This window comes from Danio rerio, chromosome 13, assembly GCF_049306965.1.
Source record: "Danio rerio strain Tuebingen ecotype United States chromosome 13, GRCz12tu, whole genome shotgun sequence".
Lineage (NCBI taxonomy): Eukaryota > Metazoa > Chordata > Actinopteri > Cypriniformes > Danionidae > Danio > Danio rerio.
The window spans coordinates 25042874-25066554 of NC_133188.1; the positions used below are offsets into that span (position 1 = coordinate 25042874).

The 23681-nt window shown below is 35.0% G+C and overlaps 1 protein-coding gene across 17 annotated transcripts in view; it reads left to right on the plus strand.

Annotated features, from left to right (window-relative positions):
- ndst2a (N-deacetylase/N-sulfotransferase (heparan glucosaminyl) 2a) overlaps positions 1–23681 on the plus strand; it is a 200479-nt gene that overhangs the window by 856 nt on the left and 175942 nt on the right. The window lies entirely within an intron of this gene.

The following is a 23681-nucleotide window of genomic DNA, read 5'->3' on the forward strand; positions in this document are numbered from 1 at the left end:
CTCGGTGCATTCTGAACGTTAACCGAATCTGCTGTTTGGTTGGTGGGACTTCTAACTTTTTTTAAAAAAAATTTAGATTTATAATTTGCATCGCTACTTAGTTTATATAGTTATTTTTGCTCATGTTTTGGTTCTACTTTAGGCAAATACTCCACTTTATTTGTGTTTTTGTTGACGTTGAATACGTCCTTTTGACATTCCCATCAATGATATTTTAGAAATAAGTGCACGTTTATTTTAATGCATAAAAAGGTCAAGTCATAATTTCATTTCAAAAACAGTGAAACAGTAATGCAGTTTTTATGCTGGAATTTGCAACTTGTTATTAAACATGATATTTTATTTTTATGAGTGATCGTGAAATGTTTTTCTTAGCCCTGAGGCTATTTTAGGCTGAATACTTGTTGATCTAGTGAGTTACGTGCAAAGAGAAGCCTTTTACTGCAATTATATCTCTTTGAGCTTTTGTTTTTGTTGCGTAATACAGACTTTGCACAATACACATGTCCTCTGCTGCTAGTTCAATTTTTAATTAGGAAAGTGTTTTAATTCCCTAATTAATTATAATTAAGAAATACATCTGTCTTGTGATTCAATAAAATTAGCTTTTTGACCATATAGAGTTTGAAGATGTTCAAATTATTTGTGGAGTAGGGGGAGCGGGGCACAAAGTAACACTTTAGTTTTGGCCAAATAATGAACAAAGTAATGAAGTTAGACACACAGTTCTTATTTTTTATTAATTTTATTTTTTTTTACCAACAACACACAAGCCTCTCCTACAAAAGAGCATTGGTTGTATGATTGCCTTTAGTTTCTGTGCAGTAGTGTCAAAAGTGCCAGGAGTAAAAAATTTCATTATTTACCCCACCTGCGGGGTAAGTTGTAATAGACAGAGAGTTGGTTGTAGCACATGCTTAAAAAGTCAAATTTCACACAATTCATTTAAATTGTTTACTTTACATTGTATATTTCCTCAGTACTAAACTCAATTTTATGTTTTTTTTAAATGACTTATGTTTTACTTGACTCATGTTTATTTCTTTATATACTGGATAAACACATTTTGATTTATTTGCATTATTATTCGCTATTATACAATGCATTTATTTGCATTATTAGCAATACAAAGTTTTTTTCTATTAAAAAAACATTTTTTAATATAAAAAGTTTTCAACGTTACACTTAAAGTTCAAAAATGATTTTGTTAGTTTAATTGGTGTCCAACAGTGTGTGGCTTGTTTGTAACACCCTGTTACAACTAATTCCGCTGTAGGCATATGGGCTGGTACAGTGTAAGATTCTGACGGTATGATAACCTTGGATAAAAATATCACGTTTTGATGGTATTATCGTTGTTACTGCTGTAAAACATATTCTTTTTAAAAGTCTGGGTAAAAAAAACAAAAGCCTTTTCTCCTTTGAACACAATACATTTTATTTTGAGAAACATTTGCAAAATATTTTAAAAGTAAACATGTCAGGCAAAATAGTTAAAATAAATCATTGACTTCTGCTGTCTTTATTAGTTTCAAAAACACAGATTTCTTCACAATTTAAAAATGGTATTTTTGGATATCTTTTGTTAGAGATAATGTCCTAAAAATGTAAATAAAAAATCTTACACATACCTTAGAAACGGTATAGCATAAAATTTTAACGTTTTAAAACCTTGACTTTTCCAAACCGCGGTATACCTTGAAAACGGTTATTGTCCCATGCCTATTCTGCGGTGTCATGTTTTATACAAAACTAGCATGCAGTCGCTGTTTTTTTACAACTCTTAAAATGATAAAAAAAAAATTTAGCCCAGAAGACTGTAATTACAACAACATACAATTTTTTATGAACATACTTTCACAGATTAAAAAAAAAATATATATATATATATAGAGTGTAACAAAAAATACTTTTTATGCTGTAAAAATGGTTTCTCATCCAAATTAGGCCAAACTTTTATAATAATTGGCAGGAAGATGTATGCTGACACTGTAGGGAAAACCTCGGAAGCATGCGATGGTTAACGCTTAGCAAATAGCTTAAAACTCTTACGTTTTACTAGGGCTGGGCGATTAATTGAAAAGTAATTGACATCGACATTCAGGAACTATAATCAATCTAATTTTACCAGGTAAATTTTTTTCAATTACTTTCCATATCGCGTGTGAAGTCACATGACCCTGCTCTGTTAAGGCTGATTTGTACTTCTGTGCACAACCTTTGTGCGGCAGCATACCCATGCACCTCTCAAAAATATAACTACACATCTCATGTTTTTCCTTGAGATGGCATATTTTCCATTACAATAAAATTACTTTATTTGTTTACAGAAGATTCGAGAAATGCACTGTTTAAAATATTATTTACTGATATACAAGTTGTTTTGTTTAGAAGAGATACTGTTGGTTTTCTACTTTTAATATGAAAAACATTTTTCAAATGTGCAAGTTATTTATTTTCACTTTTTTTATAAGAAAAAAAGTGAATTTGTTTCAGGCAATGTGTGCTTTAATCTCATGTGTTCAACACTGATCAAAAATAATTAAATATAGATAGGAGATTGTTTGTGTTTCCTTCAGTTATTTTAAAATCAAGTAATGCACCCTTCATTCAGAAATCTTTCACTTGTAATATGTGAGCATATTTACAATCCAAAACTATGAGGCCAAAAAATATATATAAATGAATAAATAAAATAACCGTTTATGAATCGCAATCAAGTTAAAAAGTTAAATGAATCGAAATTTAAATTTTAAGCCAAGTCGCCCAGCCCTACATTTTACCCCGTATTACTACGTGTCCCGCAATTCCCTAACATTTTCTCCATCCTGAGAAAGTTATATATTGTATTGAAGACTCGCAGATTAAGTATGCATTTTGTGTAAAAATCAAGCTTTTTTTTCAGCCATTGTCTCTTGAGTTTTAGTTTGTCCTCTTTTTCTCCTCATGATTTGCTTGCAGTCTGTGCTGTAAAAGTTTAAAAACAGGACAAATATATGCCATGAGATCATCCATAACTCATTTGGCTGTCCCCAGGTCCATGACCCAATTAGCATTGAATTGTGAGTTAAAGATGAGTTCGCTTCTATCCTATGAACATTATAAATGTCTAGGATAATTTGCTAATGAGTGTTAGGCCTTGGATGGCTCTCATGCTGAGATTTTCTTGGGTGTTATGGATTAAAAAAAAAAAAGAAGACTCTGAAAGTGGGACAAGGCTTGGATTATGTTTCAATAGAGCCGGAGAAGAACCCAGAATCCCATTAGATTAATGACTTCAAATGACCAGGCTCTTTTCTTTCGCCTCATCTCCCTAAAGCTGGTATTAATTTCGCCCCTGTATCTTAATTGCATGCATATAGTATTACTCACTCACTCTGGTTGTGTTTAGAATGACCTTTGGAAAGACTGGTTGACTGAACTTGCAACCCAGATCTCTAACTTTATAATGATATGAATGCTTTGTAACTGTAAGGGGAAAACGCCTGCTTGTTTGCACTTTGTATTTGCATTGATAATGATTTTGCTGCAGTACTGAGTATACTGTCACTTTCCACTAAAGAACGGGGCAGAATATAGGGACCTGAATTTTTTTTCCCTCAGTCCGTTTAATCTTCGGGGAGCTGAGTCAGGTCTTGTGCAGCACTGGGAAATCAGAAAGCTATGTCGACACGGAGGGATTTCTACAGCATGATCGAGCCATGCAGTGAAGGAAGCACTCAAGGAATGCTTGAGGAGATGAAGGGTTCTTCTCCAAACCAATAGCCTTGAGGACACCAGGAGTAAAAATAGCAATAAAAACAAACATCAGTATTAATATGAATCCAGAACTGGCTGGAAGTGTTTAAAGTCAGTGTTTTATTGAAAATGATTGACTGAAGCTCCTGGATCACTTCAATAGAGTCTGTTTTCTCGACTTTTTAGCTTCCAAGATGTTTACTTGCAGTATCCAGTTGTCAAGTTTGGTACCTTTGAGAGCTTTTGGGTTGTAGCTTTGATCCGTGCAGCCAATTGATGCGCTGAGAACAAGCCTGAAGCGCTGTACGGAAGTAGTCGGCTTCACGTACTCATGCTCAAGAGGCCGAAGCGAATAGATGGTCATCCTCTGGTCTTTAACAGGAGATCAGTATGCTGAGCCTAAGTAGCCCTTGTTATTAATAAAAAGGGTTGCTGTAGGGATTGCTGCATGGCAGGGGTCAAGAGGTGCAAGTATTAATGGCATGCTAGTTTAATATCAGATCAGTTCTGAGCTGATTGCCAGCCCAGCAGAGATATAAACGTCCTTCATCCGCAAGCCTGTGCGGCTTCAATTAGCTTTGTGTTATCTTCACAGGTTATGGCATTGAAAAGAGCAATCTTTTTTTATCTAGTGAATGATGAATTATGAATGCTTATAATTTAATAGTAAGAGTTTGTGGCTCTTTTCACCAGTGTAGACTCTGATAAGCGATGGTGCTTAATTAAGAATTAGTATGAAAATGAGTCTGCACATTATTTATAATAGTCACAATATTATGTGCATGTCTTGTAATGAAGCTACCTGCTTAATGCTTTTACTTTTAGTTCTTTAATTATCTAAAGCATTTTTATTATAGTAAAATAGTTAAGCGCACGGTGTAGTACACATTTCTGTTTGTTTTATATTGTTATTTTTAATCCCTGATTTATTTCTGAAGAAAATTACATTTAAAAGATTTCTTATTTAGTGAAAATATATTTATATTTGCAATCTTTTTTTTAAGGTGAGGATTATGAATCAAGTAATTAAAAATCTAACTTGTGTTTTTCCCTCTCTCCTAACAATGCAATTTTGATAGGGAATATTTTCCAGGGAAACAAAGTTGTTTTTCCCCATATCCCCACACCTCTCATGAACAGGGTTGAATTATTTTTCCCCCTTTTCCCTTATGTATTTCTGTTTATCTGCCATTTGCCAGTAAATCTCACCCGGTTCGAACCCCATTAGATGGATTCTTTCTTCATGCCACAAGATATTATGTCTCTTTCTAACTCAATCTATCTCTCTGCACAGCTGCTGATTACAAAAAAATTGCATCGCCCTTCTTTCTGTTTATTTTTTTCTTGAAGTTTCTCTAGGGATAAGATTGGGTGTGACTAATTAAATAGACATGCAGGATAAGCACAGTCCTCCTCCTGAATGTAGTAAGCCTCATTCTCCTGATGCTGATTCACAGGTGAGGCAAGTGTGTGGACTTTCTGCATGCCCTTCTGGAGGGTAGCCTTATAGTTGTATAAAGGACGTAAAACACAGTGTGTGCAATTGTTTAGTTTTTTGTTATTGGAATAATTTATCTTAGAATAAATAGCTTTAAATGGAATTTTTGGCTTGTTTATGTACATGACAGCTTGCGCAAGGTGCTTTATTGCAAAATTGCATTTGGAATGTTTTTTGTAAGATCAACAAGGTATCATTGATTACATGCACATCTGATATAGACCATTTCAATGTGGTCATGTCATTGGCCCATGAACATTTCCTGCTTGTTATCAAACTATTTCATGACTGTAACAAGAAGGCGATTCAATCAGAATGTTAAAACAGCTGCCATAACATTATTGATCATTATGTGACTCTTTTTTGACTTTTGGAAGCGTAAGAAATTTAACAGGAAATACATTGAGATCATTATTTTTGTTTGCATCCCTCAAAATGGTCTATAACTTTGAATTGAAGTGTTTTGCTTCAGAGTGAAAGTCAAGCTAATTAAGAGTTATCATGTTTTTAAATGTATGGCAAATTATAGTTCACTCAAAAATCTAAAATTGCTGTTAATTTGTTTTGTCTTTAATCCATTCAAAATGTAAATTATCTTTTTTCATTCAATAGAGTTAAGACTCCATTATAAACTTTAATGCACAGCCTTTGTGCTGAGAACATCCTTTTGCATTATACACAAACAGCATTGGCTTAATGTGTAAGTTAGCTCTCACTCCAAAATCATTATTCAATAGGAAAAGTTCCAGACTTTAGTAAACTTTTTTTGTGGATAAAAGGTAATAAAATTGCAAATATTGTGCACACACACATACATTGGTGGATGCTGATTTATTTTTTTGATCCACCAATGACCACAGTTTCAGCTAAAAATACACTTTGTCTACTGAAAAAAAGGTCTTGAGTTTAGAAATCTTTCCTCAATTTGAGTGAAAAAAGAAAATGTAATAATTTTTCCCCAGATCATAAAAAACTATTTAACTAGGAAAAAATACTGAACGAATCTACAATAGTTCTCTGTGACATCACTATGGAACCCTCTACTTTTTGTAAGAGCTTGGAAAAGGTTCCATGAATGTTAAATGTTCTTCTTGAATTGAAGGATTCCAACTAAGAATATTTTAAAAGTGAGTAGCTCACTGCAGAGTTGATAGTGTGCTTTTATTGAAATTTTGCCTTTTCATCAGACTTTTAATGATTTAAGTCATCTCCTGGAATATCTGAAAGCAAACAAGCTCAGGTTTTCCCTCTGTTGTAAACGTCAGACTGTCCACCTGCTTGAGATATTTGACTCGCTCCATAGGGCTTAAAAGTATAACATTCCCAGCCGAAGTCAAATGGGTCGGAGGATTTAGCAGACTGCACTGTGCTGTCCAGCAGCTTCCTCAAGTGATCCATCCTGTGCCATGCTGCTATCCAATCTTATCACATATCTGAGGGCGCCAAAAAAGACAGATGATTGGAAAAAGCATCACTACCTGTAGCACCTCCATCTATCTGACCATCAGCACTGTATGCAGTGAATGTAAAATCTAAGACTCCAGACTTGCATTTAAGAGCACTGGCACATTTTATAGTTCTGAGCAACTAAATGCACCACTCTACAGAGCTCAAAGGAGTGTGGTTTTGTTTCCATTTCATTTCCCTTTAATTTTTGTTTAATTTGTTGTTTAATGTTTGCAGCAGGCAATGGCAATGTGGTAGTAGTAGCCTTTATATCGAACAGAATCTGGAGATGCAGGGGCTATGATTCAATATGTTGTGATGCTTTAAAGGGAACCTATGATGAAAATCAACTTTTGTAAGCTGTTTGTATGGAAATGTTTATATGTATAGTCTACTGTCATATCAGAGTGATGTAAACCCAGCAAGTTTAATTTTTATAAATTTCTTGACGTTAAAATAGGACCCAAATCCCTGTGATTTTGAGGCCCACCACAACGTGACATAGGAGTGTTTTTTCCCCGCTCACCAAATTGATAGACGCCAACTCTCCAACTTTTTAAGTTTAAAATGTTTTTAAAACAGCATGTATGTTTGTAATAAAGACAATAATTGGTTATGTCATTCATTAACTACTATAATCACCACGATCGCATGGTGTCAATAAATGCTAATATGTGTGTGTGTGTGTGTGTGTGTGTGTATTGCAAGCAACATTTGTGTGAGACCCATCATTTCAGAAAGATTTGATTAAACTCCACCACAATTACATGGAATAAACTTACTTGGTATTTTTGACTAATGAGCTGTATTTCAGTTTCATCAGAGTCTGTCTCTGTCACTGACTGCTATTTATCTGACGTAACACATGATGAGAAGCAGCTCATTTGCATTCAAGGCCACAGGCTACAAAACAGCTACAGTGTACTCAGACACAAAAATGGGCAGATTCTGGAGGTCATAATAAATTATCTGATGGGTAATTTGAGCTGAAACTTTACAGACACATTCTGGAGACACCAAAGGCTTATTTTACATCTTGTAAAAGATGTAAAATAGATGTCCTTTAAGCACGTCTAGAACACACCTCAAGGGTTTCATTTTTCAGATTAAAGCTGTGCAATATATATAACGAAATTATCAAAATATCACAAATGTGCATATCAGAATAAACATCAGAATAGTGTGAAATAAACCACTGAATAAACAAGAGTGTCACTACACACCACACACCCTCTGAAAAACTGTATCTTACATTATGTAGTTACATGTCGGCACACTTCTCCGATATCAAGCAGAGTGGAGACTGATTTTCTGGACAAAAAAAAATAATTGTACAGATTTTAATGTCAGAAATAAGATAAAGTTATGTTGGTTATAACTTTTTTTTATTGTTGTATTGCATTATTTAACACGTTATTGCATTGTTCTTCAGTAATGCACAGCCCTAGTTTGGAACAGGCTATGATAAAAAAGTGCTTAATTTTGCTTTCCTAAAATGCAAAAGTGAGCTTCATTCAGTGTTTGTGCTTTACCTGAGACTCTCTTTGTTTGTTTGTTTGTGTGCCCACATAAAAAAGTGTGCAGGTACTGAATTGAGTTCTTGTGCTTTTCGTTCTGTGACATTTAAAATTGCTTAACTATTGTTTCAGCAATGAAATCTTCATTTGCCTGCAACATCCATTGTACAAGAGCTGGTGTTTATTTTTTTTTAAGTTGGTACTTACTATGAGATTAGCTTGCTGTTGCAAAAGATGAAGTCTTGCTCTTCTTCTTAACAACACTACGATGTAGTGTCAGTGTTAAACCAAACACAAAGCCAAACAGCAAAATCTGTGTTAAGAAATACATAAATAATGATACAGTGTTTTGACATTTTTACAGTTTCATTACAGTATGTTAATATTCACATGCGTTGATATTTTTTTACAGCCCAATTTTTAGCACAATCAAAATCCCAGATTAGGTTTTTTGCACTGGTTGAAATTTGGTCACAGTCTGGAGTCTTAACACCACTAATAACTTACTGTGGAATATATTGTGAGTATTTAGACTAATACCATAACAAATCATCTGATACGTATATAAATGTGCATCATCATCCCCACTAGAGGCCATCTGTGATGCATACTAATGAAGGTCTGCCACAGACCAGTATTAATCAAGGGGTGGAGAGAGCACCTCTAAAATGCTCTTACCCCTTAGGTTAAAGAAATGGTAGATTGATTCAATTATCTGTAAATGAGAGATCAAAGGACTCGGAAAAACAACATTTTTGAAGTAGCAGCAGAAGATTAGTTGTTCTAATCTCTTCAGGGTTTTTCTGCCTTCCATCAAGAGCTCTTGTACACGGGGGCTGTTACAAAGAGCAGCGCTTGGACTCTTTCAAGATGAAACCTCTCTCTCACTTCAGTCTTCATGCTTGGCTTGAAGAGGTAGTCTGTTTGTCCGTCTTTTCAATGGAAGTCTTCCTTAATGCAGAATGTTTTTTCCCTTCGTATTTGACATCTGTTATTCTGTTTGAGAAAGGCTTTCAAAAGGTTTCTTTGACCATGCTTGCGTCTGGAAGAGTCTTGATGGCTGCGTGCAATTACTACCAAGAACAACAAGGGATTGAGCATTCTTAACATACTGCCTCAATCATTGAGTTTGGGCAATCAAGCAATAGCTGAACTGATTTAGATGCACTAAACTTGTCGCTTCAATTCAAGGTCAGGCATTATTCTTCGATTTCTCTTCCATTGTAATAGAGGGAGTGATTGAATTCAGTGACGTAGCAGTTTTGATGGAGAGATTTCATTTTTTACTCCTCAAGTGCTTGTCTTACTCAAATAATTTTTAAAAAGCAGTGCGGGAAACCCATGGTTTTTCTTAAATAAAAGGATGCACACTAGTTTTGGGGATGAGGATCTTTCCTTGACCAGTCCTTCTGAGTATTAAACACAAGGATGAGATGGTTTAGTAAATATAAATGTTTCCTGCCCACTGATTGCACTGCTGAAATATTCTTCAAATTAAGTTTAAAGTGTAATTTGAGAATTTTACTCTAACTGACAAAAGTCTTGTCGTCAATCCCAGTTGTAAGAGTAACAAGTAATAACTTGGCTTCTAGTAGATCATTTGGAAAAGTGGAAGAAGGTTGATTTTTCAGATGAATCATCTGTTGAACTGCATCCCAATGATCACAAATACAGCAGAAAACCTATTGGAACCAGCATAAACCCAAGATTCTCACAGAAATCAGTCAAGTTTGGTGTAGGAAAAATCATAGTTTGGGGTTGCATTTAGTACCGGGGCGTGCGAGAGATCTGCAGAGTGGAAGGCAACATCCACAGCCTGAGATATCAAGATATTGGTGCTGCCCATTACATTGCAAACCACAGGAGTGGGCAAATTCTTCAGCAGGATTGCACCACTCCTTGTACTTCAACCTCCACATCAAAGTTTTTGAAAGCAAAGATGGTCAAGGTGCTCCAGGATTGGTCATCCCGGTCACCAGACATGAACATTATTGACCATGTCTGGGGTAAGATGAAGGGGGAGGCATTGAAGATAAATTCAAAGAATCTTGATGAACTCTGGAAGTCCTGCAAGAACACTTTCTTTGACATTCCAGATAACTTCATTAATAAATTATTTATGTCATTTCAGAGTAGGCATTGGACGATTTTCAAGGTATACCGTGGTTTGGAAAAGTCAAGGATTTAAAACCGCTAAAATTTTCTGTAATACCGTTCGTAAGGTATGTGTAAGATTTTTTAATTTACTTATTTGTTTGTTTTTTAAGGCAACAGTAAAGGTATCTCCAGCAGTAAAGATTTATGTTTTTTTTAAATAACCAAGACAGCAGAAGTCAATGATTTATTTTCATTATTTAGCCTGACATGTTTTAAATCTTTCAAAAAATTAAATATATTGTGTTCAAAGGGGAAACATGTGTTGTTTTTTACCCAGACATTTAAAAAGAATATATTTTAAAGCAGTAATAACAATACCGTAAAACCGTGAAATTTTTGTCCAAGGTTGTCATACCGTCAGAATCTTATACAGAGATGTATGGATGTAGCCTTCCAAGCTCATGGTAGTCATACACAATTTTATTTTATTTTTTGGTAAAATAAGCATAATCTAGGCCTTTGCCTTTCATATGAGCCACTTTTGATACCAAATGATCAACTAAAAGTCAAGTTATTATTTGTAGTTTCTAAAACTTATATACACGACAAGACTTTTGTCAGGTAGTGTATATATAAAAAAAACCTTTTCTATAACATTATTTTATGCTAATGCAATATAAGGAGCGCCTGTGGTTTACTTTATACAGTTTAACATTTATATGTGAATAATTTAGGACAAGACACAATAGTTCAGAAAGCCTTCATCTCAATAAAATAATTAAGGTCAATGCTGATTTATCTTCAGCACAAATTATTTTTAGTGAATTTTCTGTGCAAAGGATTGTGGGTGGGTGAAAGACGGAGGAGATACAACTGATGCATCTTTCAGGACAAGCCAAATAAAAGACATGAAGCCAAGACTTCTCTACCAGAGATTCTTGAAATTGCCTTAGTTGTAGCCTGGTCATGAGGCAACCTAGATATACAACCTTACTTTGAACACATCCTTTCAGTTGAGAAGCACTTTCTGATTCACTATGATTTTGCACCCTTGAAAAAGCCCACTGTACTGTGTACAGCTCAGCTCTTGACAGGTTAAGGTCCTCTGAATGAAGCATAATGTTATTTAGTTTTGTTTCAAAGGGTAACACAATCCCATGACTTTTTTTTTCTTCCTCTTTTCATCTGCATTTGTATGCCTGCTGACGGCTTCATTTTCCACACTTTATTTCTGTAAGGCTTCATTTGATTGTGGATAATGTTTCAAGAGTTAAATCAATTGCTGTGCACTTTTCCTGACTGCTGAGATATAGACCGTTATTACTCAGACTTCACACACTCTCAGCATTTTGGGATGCTCTCCTCTTTAAAGTGATACTTATGTCTATAGGCCCTTCAAAGGAGGGAAATCGATAAGCGTTTGCTGTTGCTTCACATTTTTAGAAGAACCTGAATCTTTGAAAGAGACACTGCTGTGGTTGTGCTTCATAATATATTTTTGTGAGATTCAATGATAAAATAAGGGTACCACAAAAAGCACATTTCACTTGCCTTTATTTTGGGCAGTGTTTTATTTCTAGTGTTGTTTGTCATTGGCGTTCATTTTTTTGTAATTTATTGCAAAGCAGTGCAATGCGCAACCTTGAGTTTGATGGCAGCCAAATACCTAACATATTCCTCAAAGCAATGTAGAAAATGGGGACCTTGATGAATACTGGAAGTGTCCTTCCAGGATTGTTTTTCTAAATACTCACCTTTCCTGGATGACTATCTTTTTATACCTAGGGCCAATTGAGCCCATATTGTTTCTTTTCATTTTTGAGGGTCACAAAAATAATAATAATTAGTAGCACCATTCAGTTTAGATTTGTTTTTTTTGTTTTTGTTTGTTGAAGAAAACACTCATTAACTTGTCAAGAAAACATCATCATGCATCACAATGCACCCTAGAAACAGTTCATTTTGATAATTCATTTGTGTTCCAAAGACAAACAAAAAGGTCTCCTTAATTTGTGTTCTGATGTTTCAGTGGTTGAGTGACATGAGGGTAAGCAATTAATAATTTTCATTTTTGGGTGAACTAACCCTTTAAGAATTACTTTAGAACATGTTATGATTTATTCATCGTTTTTGATCATGAACATTTTTGTAGTTCAATATTTTAATCTGAAGCTGATGTAGCACCCTACAATTTTAATAAGGTGCTAATTAATGAGTCAAACACATGACGGTATGTACATGATAAAATGGCTCATTAATGTGCAACAGTTGGATGAAAATATAGTAATTCAAGAACCCATCAGTTGTGAATGGCTCCTTAAAAGGTAGCAAACTTTTTCTCACTTCCTTTCTTGACAAGAATGAAAAAGGACAAGCAGTCAAGTCGGTAACTCTGTAAAGTGTTCAAGTGATATCGCACAAGCAGGAGAGCAGGTGAACTGAAGTTCAGTAAATAAACATTTCAAAACAATTCAAAGCCACCTAATGCAACTTGAAAGTCTTCTCTAGATCAAGACTGTTGGATTAAGGTGTATATATTTTTAAATGTATGTATGATTAAACTATAATAGCTGTTTGCTTTGTTATTTAGCATGTGCTGGTTTTCTAAAGTGACTTTCAGTGGAACAATTGCAGGAACAGCCAACCTGGAGCAAGCCTGGGTTAATTGCTTTACTTAGAGGCGTAATGGCAGTGGAGTGAGTTTGTAATCTTTGTATTGACACCATTAAATGTTACGTCAGATATTAAAGAGCATTTTGCTGTACTATTTGGCAACGGTGCTTTAGTCATCCCAGTGAACTGTTCAACAGACTGCCACGTCTGCTTGGGTGCTTTTCTGTGAATGAGTGTAGGAAATTAATTTAGTTTGGTTGCAGTGAATGATTATTTTTAAGGCTGAATTATAGGGATGGGCAATATGTTATCATTTACATTTATATAATGGTAAAAATTCTCTGCACGATAAAAAATCTTGGACTTATTGTATAATAACAATAAAACATATAATTGGTTTACAATTGGCCTGAGTTGTTGTTATTGCAGTAGTAAATGTGCAATAGTTTTGCATGTTCAAACCTCTTTACAAAAAGATTTAGTGACTTTACACTCTCAATTCATAACTCATAATTCATAGTTGAGTGTTTGATATGACTGATTTTTATGACCAGATATGGTATTATTTCAGCATCAATATTGCAATGTGATCATTCGCAATAGTTACATCGCAAGATGTGCAATATTGAATTTGTATTATAATCATTTGTATGTGCTTTTGAGGCCTATGGCTGTTAGTGTAATTAATTTAGAAGGATTCAGGAAGAAGAAATTGTACTGTTTGTAAACTTTAATGATTTATTTTTATTATTCAATTACTGTACCTGAATAATGCTAGACTTGGAAAACATTGAAACACTGTTTATTTCAACTGTATATTTATTTATCGCTATTGTATCGATCTGTGGTTATAGATTGTTTATTAAATTGTATGTTGATGCGCACTTTATAACCTGGAGAAATTATATTCATATTGCAATATTAGGGCTGTAACGATACACGATATAAAATCGAAATCGCGACACTCAGATCTACGATCCTGTGTCGCGGTGTAATAAGGAAGAATCGCGACACACCCACCCGTGATACCTTTCCAATAACGTCACGCGTGCCTGCAAAAGTTGAGCTAATTAACACTTTTTTTTGTTCGACATTACAAGCACTGCTCCGTTTAAGCCCTCGCAATATTTAGCCGGGAGAGCTCGCACGGAGCTCTTAGTAAGGGACCGTCTGAATGTGTCAAGAATATCAAAAACAAAACCAACTTAACCCCGCTTGACAACCGACCACGCCAGAAACATTGCCAATGCTGTCAAAGCGGCCGGATTTTCAGCGCATATACAATGATTTGCTCACACTGTTAATGTGGCTGCGCAGAGAGGGATGGGCGTTCACCAGATGTTAGGTAACAGCCAAACTTTTCTGTAACCGTGCAGTGCGCTTTCTGTTTGAACCTTTGGGAGTGCTGACTGACAGGTGCGTGAGGTCAGAAAACACGACGAAGCTTTCAGTTAAGATGAACACAGTTTCTATAGTTATAGCCTACTTTATTTAGAGATAAAGGTATATGGCTCTGCATATAATCACTCTATCTTGCTGGAGTTTATAGCCGTTTCGCTTTACTTCAGGACGCATTAACACCGCTCTGAAGGTCTAATCGTTGTTTTAAGTTATCCAGAGCTGTATGAATATACAAATCTTGAATATCACAATAGTATTAAATATTACAATTGTAATAACAACACAGACAGCAACACTTTTGCACAATCGATACCCTGCTGATTCAGTCGTTTATAAGAGGACCGAGCCTCTTCTTTTTTCCTTGTCAACATAAAGGCAGTAAGGTGCGCCTTGTTTTCGGCCACTTGTTTAACTGCAAGGCATACTTAATTTGCGGGATGATAACGTATAACCCGTGCCTACAGACACATTTGCTAAAATGCAAAATGGAAGAAGAATATTGCTGTTTGATACAGACCTGTTGATACTAAACCAGCACTTATGTTGACCTGGATCTGCTTAATAAACGCAACAAATAGGCTTTACTTTTTATTTTACAGCTTAAAGCATGTACGCAGATTAATGCAATATCATATTTAAACAAACTGTTTACAAAAAGTCTACATATGCGCGCGTGTTGTTGTCTTTTCATCAGGCAGCGCGCGCACTTGAACCGCGAGGGAGAGAGAGGAAACCATAGGCTATATCAGGACATAATCTTTAAAATAAGGATTTCTATTAAAATGTAAAAGGTTTTGTGATTATAATAATAACAGCGGGGCATTAAATAAATGCATACTTTCCATGGAGCAAGCAATTTGAGGAAGTCTGCGATTTTTATTTGACGGAAGAAATAAACATATGATTGGAAAAAAAGCCTATGCCGGTTATTAAAAAGAATCAGTCAGTATTTTCGTTTTGTAAAATAAATTAATTATTTAAGTGAAAATAAATTAGGGCAGTCCTATTTATTTTATTCATTTTATTTAGATTATTCTGCTCTTCTGTGCTAAACACTGCAGGTGCGTGAAGATGCTCTGTTGTTCTGTTCCGCTATTAATAGGTCTATATAAAAATAAATCAGTATTTTAAAATGCAATATTTAATGTGTCATACACAAAATAGACACGTCAATTTGTTTAATATAAAATTAATAGTAATGTGACCAGTTCACCGTTAATAACCGATTAATGAGCGGCGGTTGCCGGTTAGCAAAATTAACGAAATGAGCATACCTAGCTATTTAATTTACTTTTTCTATGCAAGAGAACTTGATTGAAAAATAATTTTCAACATGCTTGAACCATCTAAACAATGGAGTTCAGTTTGGTTTTTCAACAGTATTTTGTTACAAAGAAAACAGAAGTGATATAGCTTTGGCTATTTATTTATTTTATATATGGCTATTTATATTGTTAATAATTTGCATAGTTAATATTGTTCTTTGATGTTTAGTTTATAAATATTTTTTAAATGTTATTTAATTAAAAATAGTTTTAAAAATCTTTTTTTTCCCACCCCACACGAAAAAAATAAAATAAAAAATCGTGATACGAATCGAATCGTGGGTCAAAAATCTTGATACGAACCGAATCGTGGGTTTGGTGTATCGTTACAGCCTTATGCAATATATAAGCAGAATAACAAAATATCGCAATTTTACATTTAGAGCTACACAATTAATCATAAAAAGATTGCAATCTCGATTCGACCCCCATGACGATCTTAATCCAGCATTTCTACGAGAGAAGCAATGGTGGCCACACAAGTCTTCGCATTGTTTTACATACGTTGATCAGCAACGTGGAAACCTCTAAATGGTGTTGAAAGAGTTACATGCTGTATTTATAAGATATAATTCACCCCAAAAATATCATTTCTGTTTTCATGTAATGTATTTGCGATCGCAAAATTACATGTGACGTGAGCTGACCGTCAGCTGTTACCGCGTGCGCCTCTGAATGAACTCTACAATAATCAGCAGAACCTGCATAGGTTGTGAATATCGGGTAATAAAGTTGTAAATAACATTCAGTTTGTGGCACAGAGTGATCGTTTGGGAGCCGCGCGGGAAGTGAACCGCTCTTAGCGGTAAAAATTAAACCGAAAGCTCCACAGTGTTGCCAGATGTAGCTCACTTATTCCAGCCCAAAAAGTATCCAAAACCCACCGAAATGCAAAAATACCCGTCCAGTCTTCTGTATTCATGAAAATCACATCAGTGACCGATTTTAAGCAGAAAATGACAGATTGTAAGCATAAAGCCTGATTTATACTTCTGCGTCAAGTGACCGGCGTAACCCATGGCGCAGGCAACGCGCGTGGCTGTGCATTTATACTTCTGCGCACTGTCTCTGTCGGTCTGCATTAACACTTCCGAAACGCTAGTGGGCAGTGAGGTGTTCCTCTGTGTCGAGTTTCTTCTCTGCTTTTTTGCTTTTCCTGAACACTTCCGGGATGTACAAGTGGCTCAAACTCGCTCATTTTGAGGCAGGAACCGGCGGACATGCAACAACTTTAACTATGAGGTAAACACAGAACAAAACTTTCCATCCGGAGCTCCTTCACGGGACTCCACACTTGTAAACAATCGGCTCTCGGTCCCGCCCAGACTCGTCAGCGCTACCAAGCCGACCAATCACAGAGCTAACGCTACGCATCGTTGCGATGTGTAGTTACATTTTTTGAGAGGTGCACGTCAGTGACGGCGATGGCCACGGCGAAGGGCTATGCGTCAGTGCCGTAGCATACGCCGGCGTTTAACGCAGAACTATAAATCAGACTTAAGTCTCAAACAAAATAATTCAACATCAGAATTACCATCAGCATTAATGACCAGGACATATCTAAAGTCTGATTAAGTCCACCATTCCAAGTCTATACAAAATTTAGTATTTTAACCAACAGTACAGCTACATGAAGCCTATTGCTGTTTTACCATATGTTTGAGAATGACAATAATAATAGCCCACTCATATTAACCTTTATTTTACATCTAAAGAATGGTGAGAAAATCATGATGTTACTTTTTGGAAAAAAAAATCACGATTCTCATTTTAGCCAGAATCGTGCAGCTCTAGTTAGATTGTTCCAATATCATGCAACCCTAGTTTATCTGGTTTAATTTCACATAATAAAACAGAAATAATTTATTTGAGTTAATCAATACTGTGATAAAGTTTATGTCAATTAGCATTGTATTGTCCAGGCATCCAGTAAAGTTATAAAAGTTAAAATGAATACTTTTCTCTAAAGATACAGGACCTTTTTATCTCTAAATAGATGCATTTGAATTATCATTAATAATATCATGATCACAGTAATTATTAGAAAATAGTGTGATGAGGGCTGACTATTGAGGTCCATACTAATGCATATAGTGGATTATGCAGGACGAAATTGCTGCTATTGACAGTTTGATGATAATGTCTCTCAAGCTTTTGTGCTGAGTATTGAATTTTTTTGTTTTGCTGTCAGATCTAATTCATAATTTTTTGTGTGTATTTCAAGTAGGCCTGCATATAATTTTGTTCCCTTGTTATTCTGATTCTGATTGTTTTCTGGCTGGATAATCAACTCTAGTCACTAGCTGTAGTTTAAAAAAATCTTTGGTTCATCCCTATTAATTATTTAGAATATTTGAAGATACTTGGACTGAGTTTCACACTGAATGATGTCTAATTTAGGTGAATTTTGGTGTTTTGTCATTTGCAATAAATCTGAACAAGTCTGATGTTTTGGATATAAATGATGAAAAGATTCCCCCTAGCCTTTGACCAGGGTGTGTTTTGGTTGTTTGTATTTGCATTGATTGTAATGGTGATGCCTATAGAGCAATAGGGTCTGTAATTATTTATTTTTTTATTTGAATTGTTTGAAGTTTTATTACTATCATTAACTGTTTACTTTGTGTCATCCACCAGCAACATGTCTGCATGAGTTATTCATATGAGCAGCATTATTTTTTCACACTTTACTATTTTACTCATTTACTTTAACAGTTCTGAACACTTTGGTTAAAATCCTAAAGAACTCAATGACTACAATGACTTAATGACTATGTTTACATGTTATTCCGGGTGTTGCACTGCTGTTTTAATGGAATTTGATCCCACACGCTATATGGGGAAAAACCTCTGTATTTCGCATGTGTATGGGTTCTTTCACTGACTCGGTAGGTGCAGAGAATATGTTAAATAGCCATGTGTGTGTAGACTACCCTATCGCAAAATGTGACAAATACTACATGAAGGTTATAGTTTGATTGCTGTGTATGTCTGTACTGCACTTTAATAATGCCACTAAAATCAACATATTCCACATCTTAATTCGATTTCTGTTTAGTTCCATTATCACCTTAATTGGATTAAATAAAGCAAAAATTTCTGTTTACATGGTAGACTCTTAATCAAAGTATTGTCTTCATAGCATTAAAATTAGATTTTCGGTGTCCATGTAAGCATACTCATTGTCTGCACACAAAAGAACACCCCACCTCCATCATTTGGGATTTGACTGAATGTCTATGTGTTAAGAGCAGGTGGCTCATCTCCTATAGACAGCGAGACTTCTGGATGGTAATCGCATGCAGAACATGCAAAGTAAAACACTTTGACTACTGTAAGACTTTTAAACCATTTTTAGTTGCTGTTTTTAGGAATATGGGAACACAGTTGTTTTCTTTATTTAGCTTGGCAGACGGCTTGCAAACTGTTGTCATTAGTGTGTGATATTTTCAAATCGTTGATACAGGGCTCTGTGCTAACATGTTTGAAACATTCACACCCTGCAATGTTGTTTTTCTTTTGTCACAGTCAAGTCAAGTTTTTAAAAAGGGACGTTTTGTTATGATATAACATACATGTAAATACTAAATAACTCAATTAAAATATTTTTCACACTTGCCGGAGACCGAAAATTAAATGTCTTCAGAGAAAGTCCCTATTGCAGCTCTGTCTGACCATATCATTTTTAATGTATACTGGTAAGACATCTTACTAACTTTCATAAGTTATTCACAAATCTGTTATATAATGCTTCATTATGTAAGAGATCAGTAGTTTGTGACCATTCAAGTTTGATTATTTATGTATAAAACATTAACCAGACCCTCATGCATATTTGAATGCAGTTTCTCTAATGATTTGTTTGGGATGTTCATTGTTGTGAACTTTGTTAGTTGGTGGAATCAACATCAACCGTATAGCAATGTATTATGTGGAGAATATAAACTTTTTAATTGGAGCATGCTGTCATTTTACAAGGTCTGTTAAGGGTTTGCTCATGAATATTTATTGTTCACCTGAAAAGGATATGCTGTTAAGTGCGAGCTAATCAAATGAGAATAGACGATGCCTACTATTATGAGGGCATGGTTCATGAATATTAATTAAGCTACTTGATTGAATGCTCTTGCAAGGTTGTGGATTCACTTTAGCATGACCTAATTAATGTTTGTCCTCTTATGTTCTGTTGTCACATCAAGGTACACGTAGAAACAGTAAACGAACAAGTAGAAACAGAAAGCAAAATCTTGAGACATGTTTTTAAACGGCAAAACCCTTTAAACTGAACATTTCTTTTATCATGGACTGAGATGGTGATAAACAATAAAAAATGAATAAAGAAGTAACAGATTGGCTGTTGACTAAATAAGCACAAACAGAATGCAGAGTAGTTTGAATGAATTTGATTTTTAAGTAATTCCAGGTTTTGCTTGTAGTTTAGGTTTCACATGCATACAGAAGTGCCACAAAGTCATTTTCTCATTTAACAAATGTGAATTTAATGCTTTGCTGTAGGGTTGCAGGTTTTATTGGTACTATGGTAATATCACGATACTATGGCTCCAAAATACTGGTGGTGCTGCTGTAGTTTCAGGGTTCATACGGTCATGGAAAGCCTGGAAAAGTCATGGGATTTTACATGTCGTTTTCCAGGCCTGGAAAAGTTTTGTAAAAACAGAAAAACCCACAAAGATTTGGAAAAGTCATGGAAATTAGTTTTACTAATAGCTGTATGCTTGAATTAGGGCTGCAAGATATTGAAAAAATTTGACATTAGCATATTTTGCAATTTTGTGAAATATATATTGGGATGTGAATACAATTTCACCAGATGATTTAACAGGTTTATTTGGATTGATTGGGGGATTTCGTAGAGAAGTGAATTTTGAATAATATATAACAAATAAATTACAAGCATAAATAAATAAAATATAGTCAAGATAAAAGTGAATTGTAGTTTTCAGGTATTCACTATTCAGGTACAGATATTGAATAATCAACACTGCACAGTCTTCATTATATATTATTTAATCTTTATTAAAGTTACAAAAATTACTTGGCCGGGTGTTTTAAACTCTGAAATATTGAAATGCTCACACAGTCACAGGCCTTATGCCCCATTCACACAGGCTTCAGTGTCAACGCTTGATAGAGGGCGTGTTTGAAGTTGGGGCTGACGCGACAGTCATAGCAGCGTTAGCCAATGAAATTAGTCAGCAATAGGCCACAGTCTGAGCTGGTGTATTTTCATACAGCGATGTGATTGGCTGACGCTTCCGTCAAAACTTGAAAAGTTGAGCAATTCCCAACTTTTGCAGTGAGCAACGCCTCTGAAGCGTCGCCGACGTATCCACAATGCAGTTCGGCAATGCCTGATGTCACCCATTCAAAGTGAATGGGGCGTTAAAGGGACCGTTTACGCAAAGATTCAAATGTGCTCACTATTTACTCACACTTCACTTGTTTCAATACCATAGGAGTTTTTAAATTATATTCTTTTTGTGTTCTATTTTAAAAAAGATTGTTTAAAGCAAATGAAGAGTGTAATGAAAATGGTAAGTGATTTTCAGGCGATCACTTTAAAAATGCATGCAGATGATAAACGTTTACTCCATTATGATTAAACTCTCTGTATTAAACTATAATCCCAATTTAACGTTGCATATTCTGTGATGTGACTATTTTGGATGCACACATTGCGATATCAATGTTGAAATGATATGTTGTGCAGCCCTAACTTGAATTTGGGTTGGTTGTCTTCTTTTCTGTTCTTGGCCAAAAACATGCTTTCACATTATTAGTGCTGTTTGAGATTGTTGCATGTTCTATGAATCAGTAATAAATTTGAACGTATTTGAATAGACAACTTTATTTTAATAGTCTTTAAGGTTGCATGTTTTCTGACGTTACGAACGCACATCTGAATCGGTTTATTTCTGTTCCTGTCTATATGATTTAGTAGCTACAATAACCATGACAATCTCTTAAAAAGAAGTACTACAAAGTGAAATGTTGAATTACTTTGGATTGTTACCTGATAACTTCAAGTAGGCCTATTATAACATATAAAATATAGTATTTCTGACAATTTTCTTTACAAATTGAGTTATGAATTACAGTATCGCAATACTACTTTGTATCATGATAGTTCAGCTGGAATAGTATCGTAACAAATTAATAATATCGTGATAACCCTACTTTGCTGTAGAGTTATCTAATTGCCCATTTATTCGTTCTTCTACAAATCGTGACCTGCTCCTATGAAATCATCAACTCCTGTACTGGTTTTCTTTTTTCTTCTTTTTTTTTTGTTTGTCTTTTTATAATTCCAAAAAATGCTTTAATAGACAAACTAGTGTTGACATGGTTCAGTTTAAAGTACACATTGAGTATGTTTACATGGACACCAATAATCTGATTTTAAATCAAATTCTATTAAAACACCAGTCCATACTTCATACTCTCATCCAATATCTCAGTTTGTCACAGGAGCATGAAGGAAAGTAAAACTGCCGAACTGCTGTTAAAGTCGAAAAATAAAAATGAAACGCCTGAAATTACATGAAATTCTAGAGGAAACGTGGATAATGTGGTGACACATTGACGTTAATCGATCTATGTGCTATACCATGTAAAACGGGAACATGGAAGGAGCATTCAAAAAGCGACTCGTATTTTCTTCGTCTTCAGATTAGGACAAATAATTTTATCACTGATTTCCATGTAAATGTAGTCATTGTCAGTTTTTGTTTGTTTATTTTTTTAATTTAATTGTCTTTGATTTCATTGTTAGAGGGTGTGTTGGATCAGGAAATGGTCTTTTAAAAGTGTCTGATTTTCAACATTTATTATGTGGTTTGGGGATTGTGCAGTAGTAGGTGTTTGAATGAAAATTTTCAGTGCTTTGAGGTATTTTCTATATTGATTTAGATCAAATTGCTTTTCTTTCTCTCGTTGAGAGCGCCATTCTATTTGCTTGTCTGTGCTTTTATCAAAAGTGATATTCAATATATTCATTCTGTCAAATTCACACCCATGATGACCTTGATGTACATTGTAGACATTATTGACAATAACTCTTACCTTGTACTTCTCTCTTTATCTGTTAAAGTATTTTCTGTGCGAGTAATTTATAGGCAGTCAGTCATTTTAAAAATTAATTTACAATAATATTCAATATTGCTATTTTGCAAAGATAGAACATCAGCCATTTTCCTCATAGCAAATTCTAACAAGAGTGCTTTTAATTTTTTCCTTGAATTGTGTTACACAACCCAAACAAGTTGTACTTAAGAGATGTATCTGTTCTTTAAAACATACTCAACTCAGTATTGTTTGCATTGTTTTAAACAGTTACTATTTATTAAACCATTTCATTCTTCTTGTGCTGTTGTGCGATAGATCCAGTTGGGCTTTTTGTTAGTTACCTGATGATCTTTATTGTTAGTTTTGTTTTAGCTGGCTTATTGTGCAAGTTGTTTGCACCCTTATTTGTCCTGCTAACATTAACTTCACTTTTTTTTTTTCTTGAAGTGGAAATTGATTGACATTAGTGTCAACATAAAGAAAAGGTATTTTAAACATGTTGGGTGCAATTTTTGACATTTCCACATCTTAAAAAATAAAACAATTCTTTCTAGAGATGGGTTTTGCAATCAGTTCGACAATTGTATTAAGCAGGTCGCACACCAGAAGCGCCGCTCGGCGGCGCGCCGCGCAGCGCCACGCAGCGCCATGTATTTTAGAATTCTAAACATAGGTTTCTATCAGGATACACACACCGGCGCCGCAAGTCGGCGGCTGTCGGCGGCGCCTGGCGACGGCTCAGGACGCAGTTCATTTTTCAGCCGCGCCACAGAGCGCCATCTGATTAGTTTCATGTTAAATATCATTCGAATGTGCGCGTCTGGTGTGTGATACTTTAAACTGTCATGTACGCGCCGTGTCGCGGCGCCGAGCGGCGCTTCTGGTGTGCGACCTGCTTTAGATTCCTATTTATGTACATAGATTTGATTTTGACCTAATATTGATTCGTTTTCAATATTC